Source organism: Oryx dammah, unplaced genomic scaffold (genome assembly GCF_014754425.2).
Source record: "Oryx dammah isolate SB20612 unplaced genomic scaffold, SCBI_Odam_1.1 HiC_scaffold_23, whole genome shotgun sequence".
In the NCBI taxonomy this organism is placed as follows: Eukaryota; Metazoa; Chordata; class Mammalia; order Artiodactyla; family Bovidae; genus Oryx; species Oryx dammah.
The window spans coordinates 12351015-12371847 of NW_024070207.1; the positions used below are offsets into that span (position 1 = coordinate 12351015).

Sequence of the window (20833 nt, forward strand, 5' to 3'; positions counted from 1 at the left end):
TACTTTTTATGTATCATCTCCATCAGTCCTTGTAGCACCCTATGAGGTAGATACTGTTGCTGTGCTCATCCCCATTTTATAGAAGAAACACTGAGTGACAGGGACATAAAGACTTGGCCCAGCACTGCACAGTTAGGGAGCAGGACAGCATCATACATCAAACTCCCACTGGCTATCTATTTTATATATGGATAATGTATATGTTTCAATGCTATTCTCTCTCTAAAAGGATTAGTTCTTTGAAAGATTACCAGTTAATATGAAAGAGCCATCTTGTCTCAGAAGTTTGTCTCATGGTATAACAGAGAGATACTTGCTTCCTTCATAAAGATTTGTATATTGTCATAGGAGAAAAAAATGAAAAATGACTTTTCACAGTGCCTTCTTTAGGACAAAGGCTCAGACAGCCCTTACTTCTTTCCCCAACACTTAAAGGGCCCTGAAGTCTGACCATGTGCTGTACCCTTTGGGCAGGTTTCCTCATTCATTCACCCATCAAGACAGCTTTGTGACAAAGGGACCATGAGTCCCAGTCACAGATGTCCAAGATCGTGGTGACAGAGCCTGGATCACCTCTATAGGTGTCAGGATGGGATGAGGTCCCATCCCTCATCCTCCCTGAGGACACAGAGCAGCCACCCTTTCAGAAGATGGGCTTTCAGGGCTGGAGAAATGGTCCCACACCTCTGCTGTTGTCCCACACTACTCACGCACCTACCCCATTGGGAGAGGAAGAAGACAGAGAAGATGAAATCCTGCCCCTTCTGCCAGCTGATCTCGGTGTCGGCCACATGCATTGGCTCATCCCTGAAGAGAGGGGTGGGGCTCGGGCAGAAGCTCAGGTATTGCCCTTGAGACAGGTGATCTGTAGGGAGGGCAAGTGATATGTGCAGAAGTGTTTTAAGGAATTGTATTTTATATTTCATGTCCTTTAATCCTAGCAGCTATTCAAGTTACCCATTATTATGACCATTATTCAGAACACAGTACTAACTTTGCATGCGCCTGTGCTAAATTGCTTCAGTCGTGTCTGATTCTTTGCGGCCCTATGAACTGTAGCCCTCATATGTCCATGGTATTCTCCACGCAAGAATAGTAGAGTGGGTTGCCATTTCTCTCCTCCAGGGAAATCTTCCCAAGCCAGGGATGGAACCCACGTCTCCCATGTCTCCTGCATTGCACGTGGATGCTTTACTGCTGAGCCACCAGATAAGCAAAAACAAGAATACTGGAGTGGGCTGCTATGCCTTCCTCCAGGACTGACTTTAGGGGATTTCAGTTCATCAGGAACACAGGTTTGTTTTCTTCCTGATCAGTAGCTAACTCTGGAATTTCAGGGTTTTTTTTTTCCATTTTGCCTTGAAGCCCATAGAGAAGTATAAATGGTTTTGTTAGCCTTTACTCACATAGTGATGGACATTTGGAAAGCTTCCTATATTTCCATTTTTCTTTTCTATTTCATGCAATGCTGCAGCAAATATCCTCTTACCAGCTTACTTTTGAATATGTAAAAATTTCCCTGCCATGTTCCGTGGGATGTGATTTCAATAGTTTAAATTCTCTCACAAGGTGTCAGAGTGTTCTCATTTCTTACCCACCTCTAAACTTTTGTTCATAATATTTACATTTATTTCTGATTGTGTTCTGTTTCCTTGACTTATGCTGAAGTTGAGCCTCCCCAACCTGCACCCGCAACACACAAGCCAGTTTTCAAATGTTTGTGAATTATATTTGTCAGATGATAGATAATGAAAGGATATTTAGATGCTTTCAGTAGCATTCCTTAAATTATTAGTGAGTTAGAACATATTTTTATGATTATTGGCCATTTTAATTTCTTCATCTGTGAACTATTTACACATTTTGTCCACTTTGGTATTTTGTCGTAAGAGCTCTACATGCATTCACTGATCCATGGACTTGTGATTTCAATGCATTTTTATTGGGTGAATATTATTTGCCAGACACTCCAGTGAAAATCCACGTCCTAGAAGATCTCTCTTCTGAGATCTAGATGCTTATATTTATTGAGAGTTTCCACCTGGAGAAAGAAAAGTATTAGTATCCATCTATACATGCATGATTGTCAAGTAAAACATACTCAATTCAAAACACTTATCTCTAAGCCCTGAATCACCACAAAGTAAAAAGGAGGCAGTGTTTTACATGAGGAGAGCACTGCCTCAGGATTAGCATTTCTGTGATGTCTACAGTTATGGTAGGGTATTATATATAGATATATAGATATACACACACACAGCTTTTATATATATATATACAAGCTGGGCTTCCCTGATGGCTCCCACGGTGAAGCGTCTGCCTGCAATGAGGGAGACCCGGGTTCAATTCCTGGGTCAGGAAGATCCTCTGGAGAAGGAAATGGCAATCCACTCCAGCACTCTTGCCTGGAAAATCCCATGGATGGAGGAGCCTGATAGGCTACTGTCCATGGGGTCGCAAAGAGTCGGACACGACTGAGTGACTTCACTTTCACTTTCATATATACACACATACACACATATAATTTTTAGATATTATATAATATTTCTGAGTGTGCCTTTTCTAATTTATAAAATGGAAACAATTTGTTCTGAGGAGCAAAAGAACAAAATATATCGAGTGTCATACACAGCATATTGTACATAGGACAATAGATATTAGTTCCCCTCCTATCCCATACCCATCTTTCCTTTATAGGAGCGTCACTTGACATAATCCAAATAGCATTACTCTATGATGACAATTGGAAATATTAAGCAGAAGAGAAATGTGTAAGTTTCCATTATGTATTAACTTCTGTGTTCTATCTCTTCGCTGGTGTAACTTGCCAGTTAGTTTAGGAAGAAGGAAACAATCACTGGACCAACTCCATATGGTTTGAGAAAGAAACCATCAAAACCATCACCCCACGTCACTTTATTGCATATACTTTCCCATTCCACTTTTTATCTTCTGTGTTAATTTCTCCAGAATAATATATGCAAGATTATCCAGAAAGAGGAGGTTTGCAAAGGAACATTGCAATAGGATACTGGCGCCAGGTACATCATCCACCTTTGGGTAAGTCATTTCCCCTGTGCTGGTTGTTTTTCATATAAAATCTGTGAGATATAGAGGTAAATGAGATCCCATATGGGAAAGAGCTTTTCCTTTGGAGACCTTAGTTGGGAAGGAAGAAGCGGTGATTTCCAAATAATCACTTTCCAATCTCCAGCTCCTATCACACTCTGTATCAGATGAACTCAATAAGTCCTCATGCTGTTTCATAATAGAATGACCACTTATGCATGGTCATAGGATGATTGGAACTTAAAACTTGCAAAAAGCAGGATCCTTGACCTCAGGAAATGATGAAGAACTCAGCTTTCCTGAATGTGTACTATTTCTAATCTCATGTATTTTGCACAACATTCCAGGGAGGTAGAGAATATGATTTCTACACCATTTTGTAGCTGGTTAAGTGATGATGTACAGAGATTAGGTAACCTGGCTGGGGGTCATCTTACTACTAAGAAAAGCAGAGACTAGTACCTTACATGTCCACACAGAGACTGCATGAGACTTAGCCACACATCAGGCCGAAATCAAGTAAATTTTGCTTTCCTGTTGACTTGTGTCACTTCTGTAATCTGTATCTTCATTTCTGATTTCAGGATGCTAGGTCTGCCTATATTTTTCCAAGTCGGTAAACCTGATTCGACCTCAATTTCCTATTCTGTAAAACCTGGGGAGTATTAAAAGAAAACAAGCAAAATTTTGGAGGTGATGGATACCTTTAGGACTTTGGTTTGGTGATTATTATGAGTTTATGCATACGTCCAAATTCAAGAATATATATATGTTAAACATGTATAATTTTTTGGCATATCAATTATACCTTGGTAAAGCTAAAACAAAGAAACAAGGGACTATGTTTAAACTATTATAGGTATTTTTGAAAGCAGAGTCCCCAGACAACCTATATGTCATAAGGAATATGCACTCTCTAGTAGAGGGACAATTCTGTTGAGGATTACTACTTGAAGGAGCAGTCCCCAAATACATACAGATAGGAAGTGCACAGACTCTCTAATGGACGCTGACTGATTGAGGACCCCACCAGCAGTATCAGAACGTGTAGGTTTCCCCTCATGCTCACCCACTGGAAATACTCCATAGTCCACAGTTTTACTTTCCAATGTGATGAATGGAAAATCTATTGCCATCACTTTTTTTTATTGCCATCATTTTTAACTGCATATCAAGGTTATTGAAAATAAATCTTTCCTCCTATACAAGACTGTCAGTCATAACTGTCATTTTTTTTTTTTTTACTGCAAATGAGTCTACTTACATAGGAAGCCTAACAATGTGTGACAGTCACATAAGCCTGCAGGTTCTCCTAATGCTACTGCCTGCTTGTAAGCTCCAGCTGTGTGTGCACGTGTGTGTGTGTGTGTGTGTGGACTCTGGGGGCTCCCAATGATAGTGTGTATCCCTGGAAAGAGGTTGAGAATATCTCTGATGTATGTGGAGTTCAGGATTAGAGAGGAGCTGGATCTGCTCATTCCCAAGTCTTTCTAAATGGCACACAGCTAGACCACAACGTGCTTCTGAGCAGACAGTAGTCTCTTTCCCCAGATGCAAGGCAAGCCTGTCTGCACTCACCTGCTCAGGTCAGGGAAAGACCGCTCTAGGACGTAAAGTGTGGCAGTCTGACTAACTCTGCTGCTGAGCTCTGAAATAGAGGGCTCCCATCTTGCAGCCTCAGTTGAAGAGTCCTGAGGAGTTATATCCTCTCAACCACCCACCACACAGGTTCAGTCATCTCCCTGAGGAGTTCCACACTCATGGATAAAGATCCTTAAATTCTTATCACATCTTTGACACACTGTATATCCATCTATTCTTCCATTCATATATTTGACAGGCATTAGGAAGAAACTCTACATCACTCTTTGGATAACTCTTAGGTGTCTCCAGAACGGAAACAAGGCAGTAAGGCACGGGAAGGCTGGTGTGGTACTTTGAGATGTTACATCTAAGAAGAGATGGATCCTTATTAAGATCTCAACCTGCTCAAGTGTTCTATAAATGGTGATTTTTTTACAACTTCATTTACTGCTGTGAGCCTCTGTCCACATCTCTAGTTATGGTCCTCTTGATGTATATTCTTCCCTTTGCACCAAAATTTTACAAAGAATTCTTGATACTCAACTCACATCTCCTTGCACCTGCCCTCTGACTCAATCTTCATCCCTTATCTAATGGGCTGTGTTCTCCCACACTTTTAAATTTACCATGACAGTGTCAATATTCACCTCTTTGTCACATTTATAGATCATGAGTCAAATGTAGACAAACAGATATTTCTCCAGGAGGTATGTCTGTCCCCAGGACAGAATTCATTTGCTGTATATAGACAAAGATTATATTGTCATGCTGCTGCTGCTGCTAAGTTGCTTCAGTCGTGTCCGACTCTGTGTGACCCCATAGACAGCAGCCCACAAGGCTCCCTTGTCCCTGGGATTCTCCATGCAAGAACACTGGAGTGGGTTGCCATTTCCTTCTCCAATGCATGAAAGTGAAAAGTGAAAGTGAAGTCGCTCAGTCGTATCTGACTCTTAGGGACCCCATGGACTGCAGCCTCCCAGGCTCCTCTGTCCATGGGATTTTCCAGGCAAGAGTGCTGGAGTGGGGTGCCATCGCCTTCTGCATAGTCACTTTACTTGTGTCCGACTCTGTGCGACCCCATAGACGGCAGCCCACCAGGCTCCCCCATCCCTGGGATTCTCCAGGCAGGAACACTGGAGTGGGTTTCCATTGTCATGCTATCAGTTACCAAAAAGCTCAAATTGTAAAATACCTTCCATAGAATCTGTCAGACAGTGTGAAGGCTGTGCCTTAGACAAGTGAACTGAAGTTGCTCAGTCGTGTCTGACTCTGCGACCCCCTGGACTGTACCCTACTGGGCTCTCTGTCCATGGAATTTTCCAGGCAAGAACACTGGAGTGGGTTGCCGTTTCCTTCTCCAGGGTATCTTCCCAACCCAGGGATTGAACCCAGGTCTCCTGCGTTGTAGGCAGACACTTTTACCATCTGAGCCACCAGGGAAATCTACACCTTCCCTTTTACATCCCATATTCTTGCTTCATTGAAAAGGATTTTGTAAAAAAATTTAAGGCATGTTAGTAATTTTTTATGGTCATTTAAATAAACTCTAATGTACCTGTTTTCATTTCTTTGTTAAAGATTTCCAAGTATGCAATGAAATCATCTAAAATTATGTCTCACACTTTGCCACAGTTAAATTTGTCACCTAAAGCATTGTCTGTTATACCACAATTAAGCAATATACTAGTTTTGAAATACCAATTTAATGGTGGTGATAAGTCTTTGGCAGGTTCCTGGCTCTTAAGTCAAAATACATGTACTGCATTACAGAAATCACATTTTTAGGATGTATCCATTCAGTAAAATAACACAAACCTTATATAAAAATATATACAAATCCATAATAATATAAATAAATGAATGAATAAAAAGAGGAAATAAATTTTCTTGATTAAACAATTCAAAATAATACAAATAGATACCTTCCCTCCATGAGGTGAACCTTCCCCCTTCTATCCCTGAAGGCAGGGCTGACTTAGTGATTCACTTATAAAGAATAGAGCGGGTGAACGGAAAACTGCTATTCTACAGTGGAGAAACTCAGCAAACAGCATCTTAACTCAGTGATGAAGGCCAACCTTCCCAATGATTCAGTGATGTCATGTAGGTACCATGTCCTCCCAGATATGATGTGATGAGAAGGGCACTTCAACTCTATGGTATTCCCCCCCACCCAAATCCACAACCACAGTCTAATCATGAGAAAAAAAAAACAAAATATGTCTGTACTTTTCAGGATTGTCAGAGTCATAAAAACAGTGTGACAGATCCTCAGACAGTTAAACAGAGAGTTCTTGCAACGGAGAGAAGACAGTCTCTTCAATAAATGGTGCATGGGAAAACTGGACAACTACAAACAAAAGAATAAAATTGGAGCATTCCCTAACATACAGAAAAATAAACTCAAAATAGACTAAAGACCTAAATGTAAGGCTGCATACTATATAACTCCTAGAGGAAATCATAGGCAGACCACCCTTGGGTATAAATTGCAGCAATGTTTTTTGTTTGTTTGTTTTTTGACCCATCTCCTAAAGTAAAAGAAATAAAGGCAAAACTAAACAAATTTGGCCTAATTAAACTTGAAAGGTTTTGCACAGCAAAGGGAACCACTGACAAAATGAAAAGACAACCTACTGAATGGGACAAAATGTTTGCAAATGATATGATTGATAAGGGATTAATATTCTGCTTACATAAACAGCTCATGCAAATCAACATAAAAAACAACCCCACACCAATGAAAAAGTGGGCATAAGAACTGAAGAGACATTTTTCCAAAGAAGAAATGCAAATGGCCAATAGGTGCATGAAAAGATGTTCAACATTGCTAATGATAAGAGAAATGCAAATCAAAACTACAGTGAGATATCACTTCACACCTGTCAGATGGCTATCATTAATGAAAGCCCCACAAATAACAAATGTTGGCTAGGACGGGGAGATTTACGAACCCTGGTACACTGTTGATGGGAGTGTAAACTGGTGCAGCCACTGTGGAAAACAGCATGGAGGTTTCTTAAAAACTACAATACAGAACTACTGCATGACCCAGCATTTCCCCTTCTGGGTATATAACCAAGACAAAAACACTAACGTGAAGAGATACATGTGCATTAATGTTCGTGGCATTATTTATAATTGCCAAGATATGGAAGCAACTTAAGTGTCTATCAACAGATGAATGGATAAAGAAGATGGATATATATATAGAGAGAAGATGTGGTACATATATATATATATATATATATATATAGAGAGAGAGAGAGAGAGAGAATGGCTACTACTCAGCCATAAGAAAGAATGAAATAATGCCTGCAACAAGCAACGAAGATGGATTGACTTGGAGGGTATTATGCTAAGTGAAATGTCAGAGACAGACAAATATTATATGATATCACATGTGTACTGTAAAAAATAAACTAGCAAATATAACAGAAATAGGCTCACAGATATAGAGAACAAACTCATGGCTAGCAGTGGGGGGTAGGAAGGAACAAAAGAGGGGTGGAGTAGGAGTGGGAGGTACAAACTACTGGATATAAGATAGACTCGAAGATGTACTGTACATCATGGGGAATATAGCCTATATTTCATAACTATAAATGGAAAGTAACCTTTTAAAATTGAATAAGACATTTAAATATTAACATATGAATAGAAATCATTGTTAATAATAGCCAAAAGTGGAAATAACCTAAATATCCACCAATTTGTGAATGAATAAATAAAACGTGGTATGTTACTTGGCAATAAAAAGGAATGACGTACTGATAAACGCTACAGCTTAGAGGAACCTTGAAAAATGTATGCCAAGTGAAAACCCGAATATGCAAAGGATCACGTATTATATGATTCCCTTTATATGAAGTGGCCAGAAAGAAGCCATCAGTATAGCCATACCAAAGCAATTCCCCGCTTTCCATCCAGACTTCTAGAAAGCTCTGTCTGGTGAGTTTGCCCCTCTGTCCCACTTTCCTATTCCCAAATATTTAAACTGCAGTTCAGGCTTTTGTCACAAGGTGGAACCAACATACCGCCATTACCAGACTTCTGTGTCAGTCAATGGCTCAGTCCTGTCTGACTCTTTGTGACCCCATGGACTGCAGCATGCAGAGATGGAACAAACCAGAACGTGGGGAGAGCTAACGAGTGGACAGAGTGTTCTGGTTAGGAATGTGACCCCAGGAGGCAGACAGGACCTCCCTGACAGATGGAGTCCATAGGACCTGAGGTCAGAGAGAAACTAAAGAGAGTGTTATGGTCTCCAGGGGGGGGTGGGGGACCCCTTGCCTGTGTGACATCTCTCTCTCCTTCTCTTCTTTTTCTTTTAAACAATTATTTTCATTTCCAGATTCTCAAGCTCTGCAGAGTTTTAGTACTCACTGAGAAATTAAACACTGTCATATCCCTTCCATAAAAATGGGAGGAAAAGCATCAGTATATACTAATGACTGACACAAAACATTTACTAGTTTATCACAAAAATGCATTTATGGTAGGAGTATCAGAAAGAGTAACTGAAAAATGAAAATTTACCTTAAAAAAGATGTTAGGAAAACTTTACACAGACAAATAAGTGACTATCTATGTAAATTCTAAATACATTACACTATTTTATATCCATTTTGGTTATGGACTACTCCAGGAAGACATAATTACAAAACTTTAATACAAGGAGTCCCTAAAATGTAAAGCAAAACAGGTCTTAAAAAATACTGGTTTCATGAAAAGAGAGATTTTAGTCTATTTTAGACAAATTTGGTGAGTTTCTAACTATACTTCATTTCAGCACAATTATCACTCAGGGGACAATAATTTATGAGAAAGGGGAAATTAAAGTTTAAATTACCTTCAGAATTCTACCCATTATCACTCAATTAATATTGAAGTATATGTCATCAAGTATGCAAAGATTACAGATTTTAGTTTTGTAATTTGCAGACAAAAAATGTAATAATGTATAAAATCATTGACAAACTTAAGCTAGAATTATTAGCTCTAGGACATTTTATTGTATTATTACCTTAAAAGGATGGCAAACTAGACATCAGCAGAAATGCTGTTAAAACTTGTTTTTTTTGCTCCAAGGTTTTCATATGAATGAAATAAAAGTTTAACAGTCTCTAAGTTAAATTTCACAAGTGAAATTGCTGTTCTCTGATTTAAATTTCAAAGATAAGACAGGGCAAAATCCAAGTATCATCTTTTCCATTTTTGTGCATAAACACAAATAAGAATCAGTATCAATACAAATGACAATGTTAGGAAACAACATGTTTAGTCACGTTCTACAACACAGGATACTACGACATAACTCTGCTACAGTAAATTCCCATTTTGTGTTTTGGAATAGCAGATTACATAGTATGGTGTGAAAGGCAGTAAAACGCACATGCTTTCTGTGTCATTTAGCAAAGAAAAGACAAGAAAGAATATATTGCCAAACTCCACCTGCTACTCCATCCTAGACCCAGTTGTCTATCATCCACTCAGTTCCAGTACTTCCAAATTCTCAATCTCACCCACTCAGTCTAAGCCAAGATTAACTCCTTTTGCACCAAGTCTCCTTTCTCTCAGCTAAGTCATCATTTTCCAGAAAAGTCTAATTTTTCTGACTCCACAATTTAACCCATTTGAAGTCAAAGAAAATGCTGTAATACTGAAAGCAATTAAACTAGAGATGGAAATTAGTGTTGTGGAAGATACATTTCAAATGCTCTGCAAATGTAATGAGAAAGTTGCAAGAAAACAGATTTTAAACTCTGCCTGGCTTCCTTAGTTACTTGGTATATTATGATGTTGCTCTGATTACTGCTGCTGCTGCTAAGTCGCTTCAGTCGTGTCTGACTCTGTGCGACCCCATAGACGGCAGCCCACCAGGCTCCCCCATCCCTGGGATTCTCCAGGCAAGAACACTGGAGTGGGTTGCCATTTCCTTCTCCAATGCATGAAGGTGAAAAGAAGTGAAGTCGCTCAGTAGTATCTGACTCTTAGCGACCCCATGGACTGTAGCCTACCAGGCTCCTCCATCCATGGGGTTTTCCAGGCAAGAGTACTGAAGTGGGGTGCCATTGCCTTCTCCGTGCTCTGAAAATGCCTTAACCTACTCCCAAGAAATCTTAATGTCCTAACTAGTAATCAGAGCAGGACAAAAAAGTGCTCAAAGGCACTAAAATATGCATCTTGAGGGGAAATGCACGGACATTAAGATTTCTTGGGAGTAGGTCAAGGCATTTTATATCCATAAGGACCGTCTTCTCTTGTGTTGTTGGAAGAGGGTGTTTGCTACGATCAGTGCATTTTCTTGGCAAAACTCTGTTAGTCTTTGCCCAGCTTCATTCCACATTCCAAGGCCAAATTTGCCTGTTACTCCAGGTGTGTCTTGACTTCCTACTTTTGCATTCCAGTCCTCTATAATGAAAAGGACATCTTTTGGGGGTGTTAGTTCTAAAAGGTCTTGTAGGTCTTCATAAAACCGTTCAACTTCAGTTTCTTCAGCATTACTGGTTGGGGCATAGACTTGGATAACTGTGATATTGAATGGTTTGCCTTGGAGACGAACAGAGATCATTCTGTCATTTTTGAGATTGCATCCAAGTACTGCATTTTGGACTCTTTTGTTGACCATGATGGCTACTCCATTTCTTCTGAGGGATTCCTGCCCGCAGTAGTAGATATAATGGTCATCTGAGTTAAATTCACCCATTCCAGTCCACTTTAGTTCGCTGATTCCTAGAATATTGACGTTCACCCTTGCCATCTCTTGTCTGACCACTTCCAATTTGCCTTGATTCACGGACCTGACTTTCCAGGTTCCTATGCAATATTGCTCTTTACAGCATCGGATCTTGCTTCTATGACCAGTCACATCCACAACTGGGTGTTGTTTTTGCTTTGGCTCCATCCCTTCCTTCTTTCTGGAGTTATTTCTCCACTGATCTCCAGTAGCATATTGGGCACCTAATGACCTGGGGAGTTCCTCTTTCAGTATCCTATCATTTTGCCTTTTCATACTGTTCATGGGGTTCTCAAGGCAAGAATACTGAAGTGGCTTGCCATTCCCTTCTCCAGTGGACCATGTTCTGTCAGACCTCTCCACCATGACCCGCCCGTCTTGGGTTGCCCCACAGGCATGGCTTGGTTTCATTGAGTTAGACAAGGCTGTGGTCCTAGTGTGATTAGATTGACTAGTTTTCTGTGAGTATGGTTTCAGTGTGTCTGCCCTCTGATGCCCTCTTGCAACACCTACCATCTTACTTGGGTTTCTCTTACCTTGGACGTGGGGGTATCTCTTCATGGCTGCTCCAGCAAAGCACAGCTGCTGCTCCTTACCTTGGATGAGGGGTATCTCCTTACTGCCACCGTTCCTGACCTTCAACATGGGATAGCTCCTCTAGGCCCTCCTGCACCTGCGCAGCCAAGAAAATGCACTGATCATAGCAAACACCCTCTTCCAACAACACAAGAGAAGACTCTACACATGGACATCACCAGATGGTCAACACCAAAATCAGATTGATTATATTCTTTGCAGCCAAAGATGGAGAAGCTCTATACAGTCAACAAAAACAAGACCAGGAGCTGACTGTGGCTCAGATCATGAACTCCTTACTACCAAATTCAGACTTAAATTCAAGAAAGTAGGGAAAACCGCTAGACCATTCAGGTATGACCTAAATAAAATCCCTTATGATTATACAGAGGAAGTGAGAAATAGATTAAAGGGCCTAGATCTGATAGATAGAGTGCCTGATGAACTATGGAATGAAGTTCATGACATTGTGCAGGAGACAGGGATCAAGACCATCCCCATGGAAAAGAAAAGCAAAAAAGCAAAATGGCTGTCTGGGGAGGCCTTACAAATAGCTGTGAAGAAAAGAGAGGTGAAAAGCAAAGGAGAAAAGGAAAGATATAAGCATCTGAATGCAGAGTTCCAAAGAATAGCAAGAAGAGATAAGAAAGCCTTCTTCAGCAATCAATGCAAAGAAATAGAGGAAAACAACAGATTGGGAAAGACTAGAGATCTCTTCAAGAAAATTAGAGATACTAAGGGAACATTTCATGCAAAGATGGGCTCAATAAAGGACAGAAATGGTATGGACCCAACAGAAGCAGAAGATATTAAGAAGAGGTGGCAGGAATACACGGAAGAACTGTACAAAGAAGATCTTCACGACCCAGATAGTCATGATGATGTGATCACTAATCTAGAACCAGACATCTTGGAATGTGAAGTCAAGTGGGCCTTAGAAAGCATCACTATGAACAAAGCTAGTGGAGGTGATGGAATTCCAGTTGAGCTGTTTCAAATCCTGAAAGATGATGCTGTAAAAGTGCTGCACTCAATATGCCAGCAAATTTGGAAAACTCAGCAGTGGCCACAGGACTGGAAAAGGTCAGTTTTCATTCCAATTCCAAAGAAAGGCAATGCCAAAGAATGTTCAAACTACCGCACAACTGCACTCATCTCACATGCTAGTAAAGTAATGCTCAAAATTCTCCAAGCCAGGCTTCAGCAATACATGAACCGTGAACTCCCTGACGTTCAAGCTGGTTTTAGAAAAGGCAGAGGAACCAGAGATCAAATTGCCAACATCTGCTGGATCATGGAAAAAGCAAGAGAGTTCCAGAAAAACATCTATTTCTGCTTTATTGACTATGCCAAAGCCTTTGACTGTGTGGATCACAATAAACTGTGGAAAATTCTGAAAGAGATGGGAATACCAGACCACCTGACCTGCCTCTTAAGAAATCTGTATGCAGGTCAGGAAGCAACAGTTAGAACTGGACATGGAAAAACAGACTGGTTCCAAATAGGAAAAGGAGTATGTCAAGGCTGTATATTGTCACCCTGCTTATTTAACATATATGCAGAGTACATCATGAGAAACACTGGGCTGGAAGAAGCACAGGCTGGAATCAAGATTGTTGGGAGAAATATGAATAACCTCAGATATGCAAATGACACCAGCCTTATGGCAGAAAGTGAAGAGGAGCTAAAAAGCCTCTTGATGAGAGTGAAAGAGGAGAGTGAAAAAGTTGGCTTAAAGCTCAACATTCAGAAAATGAAGTTCATGGCATCTGGTCCCATCACTTCATGGGAAATAGATGGGGAAACAGTAGAAACAGTGTCAGACTTTATTTTTGGGGGCTCCAAAGTCACTGCAGATGGTGACTGCAGACATGAAATTAAAAGACACTTACTCCTTGGAAGAAAAGTTATGACCAACCTAGATAGTATATTCAAAAGCAGAGACATTACTTTGCCGACTAAGGTCCGTCTAGTTAAGGCTATGGTTTTTCCTGTGGTCATGTATGGATGTGAGAGTTGGACTGTGAAGAAAGCTGAGCGCTGAAGAATTGATTCTTTTGAACTGTGGTGTTCGAGAAGACTCTTGAGAGTCCCTTGGACTGCAAGGAGATCCAACCAGTCCATTCTTAAGGAGATCAGCCCTGGGATTTCTTTGGAAGGAATGATGCTAAAAGCTGAAACTCCAGTACTTTGGCCACCTCATGAGAAGAGTTAACTCATTGGAAAAGACTCTGATGCTGGGAGGGATTGGGGGCAGGAGGAGAAGGGGACGACAGAGGATGAGATGGCTGGATGGCATCACGGACTCGATGGACGTGAGTTTGAGTGAAATCCGGGAGTTGGTGATGGACAGGGAGGCCTGGCGTGCTGCAATTCATGGGGTCACAAAGAGTCGGACACAACTGAGTGACTGAACTGAACTGAACTGAAGGACCATCAACTTAAACTTAGTCTATCACAGTTGTTAAAAAAAATGAAAGGAGTGGAACTCTTGCTTACAACTGGGTTTGGCAGAAACGCATCTGTATACTCTGCCTCTGTAATCATACAGGCCTTTAATTAGGGACAATGAGTCTGCCCATAGAGCAGCACTAATGAAAAATTTATAAAGAATCTATGATAGAGCTTCACAATCGAGCTTTACTAGGTTGTAAACACTCTTCTTCAGAGAAGGCAATGGCACCCCACTCCAGTACTCCTGCCTGGAAAATCCCATGGACGGAGGAGCCTGGTAGGCTGCAGTCCATGGGGTCGCTAAGAGTCAGACATGACTGAGCGACTTCACTGTCTCTTTTCACTTTCATGCATTGGAGAAGGAAATGGCAACCCACTCCAGTGTTCTTGCCTGGAGAATCCCAGGGTCGGGGGAGCCTGCTGGGCTGCTGTCTATGGGGTCACACAGAGTTGGACACGACTGAAGTGACTTAGCAGCAGCAGCAGCAGTAGCAGCAAACACTCTTCTTACCCAAGCATTACTTTGTGTATCTGTGAAACATCTGAAAAATACTTTTCTTTGACTTACCAGGCTGTAGGGAATGAGTCATTTTATGTACAAGGATCTATAGTAGAACTTGGTACTTTCTTGCATTAACTGAACAATGTTACAACTGGAACTTAAAAGAAGGTTGAAAATATTCACTTTTTGAGGCTCTGTGAGGTACTGGATGCTCTATTTCAGTTTGTTTTTTGAAGCTTCTCTCTTTGGCATTCTTCTGTCCATTTAGTAATTTGCCTGGAGGTGAAGACATAGCATGTAACTGATATTCATCTGGGGATCCTTTTAGCCAGGTTGGCCTCATTTGTTCTTGATTCACCTCTTTCTGAAGCTGCAATGCTATCCTGTTCTTCTTGTTTATATCTCTCAAAAAATAGACGTTCCAAATCTATCAGTTTTAGGGTGAAGTGGACTTGTTTACTCTTGGTCGGAGAAAGCTTTGAGGAACATTTTTCTTCTTTTTGTAGAATAGCATGGATCGCTGACTGCTTCAGACAAAGATTCCTGGTTTTTTGCTCTGGAGATATCCTTATTGGTGAGTAGGTTAGACTCCTCATTTTCTGTCACAACTGTGTTATTTTTCAGTGTCTGTGTCACATCTGAGACCATACATCCACTCTCTGTTTCGCCATAAGGCTTAACTGCAGTTTCTCCAGAAGAGGAAACTCCAGCTTTAGGTTCTTCATGACTGATGACACATAACTCTCTTTCACGACTGCTTTGTTTTGTTTTCACTTTTCCTTCAAGGTACCATCCTCCACCACTGGCACATAACTGAGGTCTAGGTGACTCCACTGAAGCTTCTGCATCTTGCTTTTGAACTTCAAGGCATATTTGAGGACAAAGTGCTGGCATATCTTCCTCCATTTCTGTGTCTTGCCATGTAGGGTTCTTCCTATCACCGCTGTCAGTGTCCTTGGACCTGGAGGTTTTCCTGTCTTCTTCTACAACTTCAGACTGTGACGCTGACTCAAGTTGAGAATTTGGTGACAAATACTTCTGAATACTGCCAGTGTTTTTTTGTTTGCTCTCCCTTTTCCTTTGCGACTCGGTTGTGACTGGATTAGATTTTTTGGAATACGAGCGGACAGCAGAGACACGTTCCTCACAGACATTGCCAATATTAAGGCTTAGCCTTCTTGCCAGCGCTTCATCACTTTTCAGTTGTTCTTCCATCTCTCTGTGCCTTTTTTCTGCCTGTCTCTTTTCCTCTTCTTCCTCTTCGGCCAGTAATCTCTGTATGTATTCTTCACTGGCTTTGTTTTCTTCCTCCTGAATGGCTCGTCGCTCTGCCTCCACCTTGCTTCTCTCCTCTTCATATTCTCTTAATTCCCCAGGTTGACTTAATAGATGAGCTGGCGTATAGTCATCAATGATTTCCTTTGATTGTTGCCCAGAGACTTTAACCTGGCATTCCTCGGGATAGTGGTTTTGAATTATCTCCCACAGTTCCATATTGACAAGGGAATTTCTTCGGGTGTGGTACCGAGTCCACGAAGAGATCCAGGGGTGACAGAAAGAACAGTGCAAATTTGCCTTCTCTACAGTCAATTTGAAGCATGCTTTACAGAGCGTGTGGTTGCGAGGAAGCGTCACAGGCTCACTGAGGATTTCCAGACAGATGTGGCACTGGCATTCCAACAAGGAAGGGATGCTGTCTTTGGGTACAGCCATTTTAATATGCTACTAAGCTATATTCAACATCAATACCAGAATTCCAGGATTGGGAGCATCGAATGTCTTTAAGTAAAAAGGTTCTGTGGGCCAGGTAAACAGTAGGACCCCAGAAGATGGTGTATTTGTCCGTGTTAAAGACAAGTATCCCAAAAGGAAGCAAACGAACCTTGACTGCTCCCAGGCACTGACAACTGTTGCACTACAGCAGTGGTGGGCGCAGGCCTCTCTAGTGAGGGAGAAGGCAGGCGCCAAGTTCCATTCCTCCCTGTTCCCAGGTGAGGCTTCTCCCTTAGTTCTGAGCAGCTAAGCCCGAGACCGCTGAGGTGCACAGGCCCCAGGCCACCACTCCACAAAGACCAAAGCTTCTTCCAGGATGCCGCCTCAGCAGAGGAACTTCAGTTTGACCTTTGCTGTGGGGTCGCGCCTGCGCACTTCTCAGGGCTCTGAGCCGACACTCCTCTCTCTTGTGCAGTGCAAGTCGCTCAGGTGTGTCTGACTCTTTGCGACGCCATGGACTACACAGTCCATGGAATTCTCCAGGCCAGAATACTGGAGTGGGTAGCCTTTCCCTTCTCCAGGGGATCTTCCCAACCCAGGGATCGAAGCCAGGTCTCCCGCATTGCAGGTGGATTTTTTACTAACAGGGCAGGAAAGCCTAATCTTGGGGGCGGTGCTGTAGCAATCTCAAAAGGGCTAGTGAGGTCACAACGCTTTCCCTCTCTCCTTTTTCTTTTAGGACACCAATCATTAGATGTAGAGTCTACCCTAAATACAGGATGATTTAATGTCAATTTCATGATTTTATGTAGTTTCATGCCACAGACCTTATTCCCCAAAATGGTCTCATCACAGGTTCAGGGGTTGCAGTTTGGACATGTCTTTTTCAGGACATATGTCAACCCACTATAGTGATAGGAGGGTTGGAAAACTAAAATGAGATGTTACCTTTTGTAGATCAGTATACAAACACATGCCTACATGTGTAAATATATAAATGCCTGCATAAGAAAGAATATAATATATTCTTGAACTGTGAAATGCAGATAAAAACATTCAGCAGGTGTTTTGGGGTTGTATGTTTCGGGAAAGGTTGCTTGTCCGCTCTTTTTTATATTATTTATTTTTTACCTAAAAGAGATGTCTGTTGTTCTTGCAAGTGTTAAAAACATAAAATGGCAGGGAAGCAAGTACATTCTTACTACATCCCCAGAAAAGCCTTTAGAACAGTAATATTTTTCAGGGACAGCAAGAGAGATGAGAGGTTGAGGAAGCCCCTTCCTCCATATAACAAGAAAATTCCCCTCCAATAACAACTAAAATGATGAATATCAGTGCTTTAAATTTCTTGTTATTAAATTGGAGGAAAATATTGGACCTGTTTGACATTTTAAATTTTTAAATGGAAGATAATTGCATTACAGTGTTGTGCTGGTTTCTGCCATACAACATTACAAATCAGTTGTAACTATGTATACGTATCCTCTCCTTCTCCACTCCCCTCCCCCCATCCTGCCCCTTTAGTTCATACAAAGCTCCAGTCTGGGTTCCCTGTGTTACATAGCAACTTCTCGCTAGCTGTCTCTTCTACACATGGTAGTGTGTGTGTGTGTGTGTGTGTGTGTGTGTAGTGCTACTTTTTCAATTTGTCTCACCCTCTCATTCCCCTGCTATATCCTCAAGTCTGTTCTCTATTCTGTTTCTCCACTCCTTCCCTGCAAATAGGTTCATCTGTGCCATTTGTCTAGATTTCATAGATATGCTTTAATTTACTATATTTGTTTTTCTCTGTCTGATTTACGTCACTCTGTATAACAGTTTCTAAGTTCATCCACCTCATTATGACTGACTCAAATTCGTTCCTTTTTATGGCTGAGTAATATTCCATTGTACATATATAGCACTACTTCTTTGTCCATTCATATGTATATGCACATCTAGGTTGTTTCTGTGACCTGGCTGTTGTAAATAGTGCTGCAGTAATCCTTAGGGTACATGTTTCTTTTTGAGTTGTATGTTTCTCAGGATATATGCCCAATAGTGGAACTGATGGGTCATATGATAGTTTTAGTCCTAGTTTTTTTTCGGGAATCTGCATACTGTTCCCCACAGTGGCTGTATCAATTTACATTCCCACCAAAAGTGCAAGAGGGTTCCCTTTTCTCCACATCTTCTCCAGCATTTATTGTTTATAGATTTTTTTGATAATAGCCATTCTGACTAGTATGTGGTGGTACCTCGTTGCAGTTTTGATGTACATTTCTCTAATAATGACCAGTGTTGAAGCATTGCATCATGTGTTTATTGACCATCTGTATGCCTTTGCAGAAGTGTCTGTTTATGTCTTCTGCCTATTTTTTTGATTGGGTTGTTTGTTTTTTTCATATTGAGCTGACTGAGCAGCTTACATGTTTTGGAGATTAATCCTTTGTCAGTTTTTTCATTTGCAATTGTTTTCTCCCATTCTGAGGGTTGTCTTTTCATTTTGTTTATAGTTTCCCTTGCTGTGCAAAAGCTTTTAAGTTTTATTAAATTGCATTTGTTAATTTTTTCTTTTATTTCCATTACTCTAGGAGGTGGGTCCAAGAGAATCTTGCTACGATTTTTGGCATATGTTTTCATTACAGAGTTTTGTAATTTCTGGCCTTACACTTAAGTCTTTAGTCCATTTTGAGTTTGTTTTTTGTGTATGGTTTTCCAAAGCGTTGTGTGACCTGATGACAGTGAGTATTATCAGGTGAGAGGTAGCAGTGGGCACTAGTTAGATGTGGGGCTCAGCAGGCACCTATAATCTGTTCACATCTTAGTCTTGTGACTGCTTAGCCCTGCCCTCAATGTGCCTCATTTCCCTGATGTTTAAAGTTGGGCAAGAGTAGCTCCTCCTCATAGACTATGGTGAGGGTTTAATGAGCAACAACGGGTTTAGTACTTAAAACTGTGTGGGGAACCAAGGGAGTCAGCAATAATAATTAACAATTCTTAGAATTATCATACCTAAATTGGCCATTGGTATTTCTATTCCCATTTTTATGATTACATGGGCCTATATCATGACTGTTTGTGATTCTATGGACTCTAGCCCACCAAGCTCCTCTGTCCATGGGATTCTCCAGGCAAGAACACTGAAATGGGTTGCCATGACCTCCCTGAAGTCATCTTCCTGACCCAGGGATCGAATCCCTGTCTCTTGGGTCTTCTGCACTGGCAGATGGGTTCTTTTACCACTAGCAGCACATAGGAAGCCCACATTGGTGTTGCTCCAAAGAAAGCAGTTGTATAAAATGATAAGTAGGCTATCACCTCATTACTATGGTCTAAGATGAACAGTTATATTTATATAGTAAAATGTCTCAAAAACAAATATATACTCAACCATTAGGAATTCTTCTCAATGAATAAGATGGTTTCAGGGATTTTGAATGATTTTTCCTAAATGCATTTTTCATTTTTTTCTACAAATTAAAGTGTCTTGGACAAGCCTTCTTAAGTGAATAATGCAAAAAAAAAAACAGAAGAGAACAATAGGATGGGAAAAACTAGAGACATCTTCAAGATAATTAAGATATGAAGGGAACATTTTATGCAAGGATGGGCACAATGAAAGACAGAAACAGCAAGGGCCTGACAAAAGCAAAAGAGATTTTTAAAGTGGCAAAAACACATAAGAACTATACAAAAAAGATAGTAGTGACCCAGAAGGCCACGATGGTGTGGCTACTCATCTAGAGCCAGACATCCTGCAGTGTGAAGTCAATTGGGCCTTAGGAAACATGATTATGAAAAGCCAGTGGAAGTGGTGGAATTCCAGCTGAGCTATTTAAATCCTAAAAGATGACACTGTTAGTGGGATGCAACATATCAGCAAATTTGGAAAACTCAGCAGTGGCCACAGGACTGGAAAAGTCAGTTTTCATTCCAATCCAAAAGAAGGGCAAGGCCAAAGAATGTTCAGACTACCATACAGTCGAGATAATTTCACATGCTAGTAAGGTCATGCTCAAAATCCATCAAGCTAGGGTTCATTAGTATGTGAACTGAGAACTTCCAGATGTACAAATGGATTTAGAAATTGCAGAGGAACCAGAGATCAAATTGCCAGCATCAATCGGGTCATAGAAAGAGCAAGGGGATTCCAGAAAAACACCTGTACTAAGTCACTTCAGCTGTGTCTGACTCTTTGCGACACTATGGACCAT

General features: G+C 40.9%; 1 protein-coding gene and 1 pseudogene across 1 annotated transcript in view; one reads left to right on the forward strand and one right to left on the reverse strand.

The window, feature by feature from the left end:
- Positions 1-20833, forward strand: part of BEX4 (brain expressed X-linked 4) — a 77965-nt gene that overhangs the window by 28858 nt on the left and 28274 nt on the right. Inside the window, exon 3 of the mRNA XM_040265007.1 lies at positions 2971-3060. The gene's annotated coding sequence lies outside the window, so the exon portion shown is untranslated. The remainder of the gene's footprint in view (positions 1-2970; positions 3061-20833) is intronic.
- Positions 14941-16637, reverse strand: LOC120881348 (annotated as a pseudogene).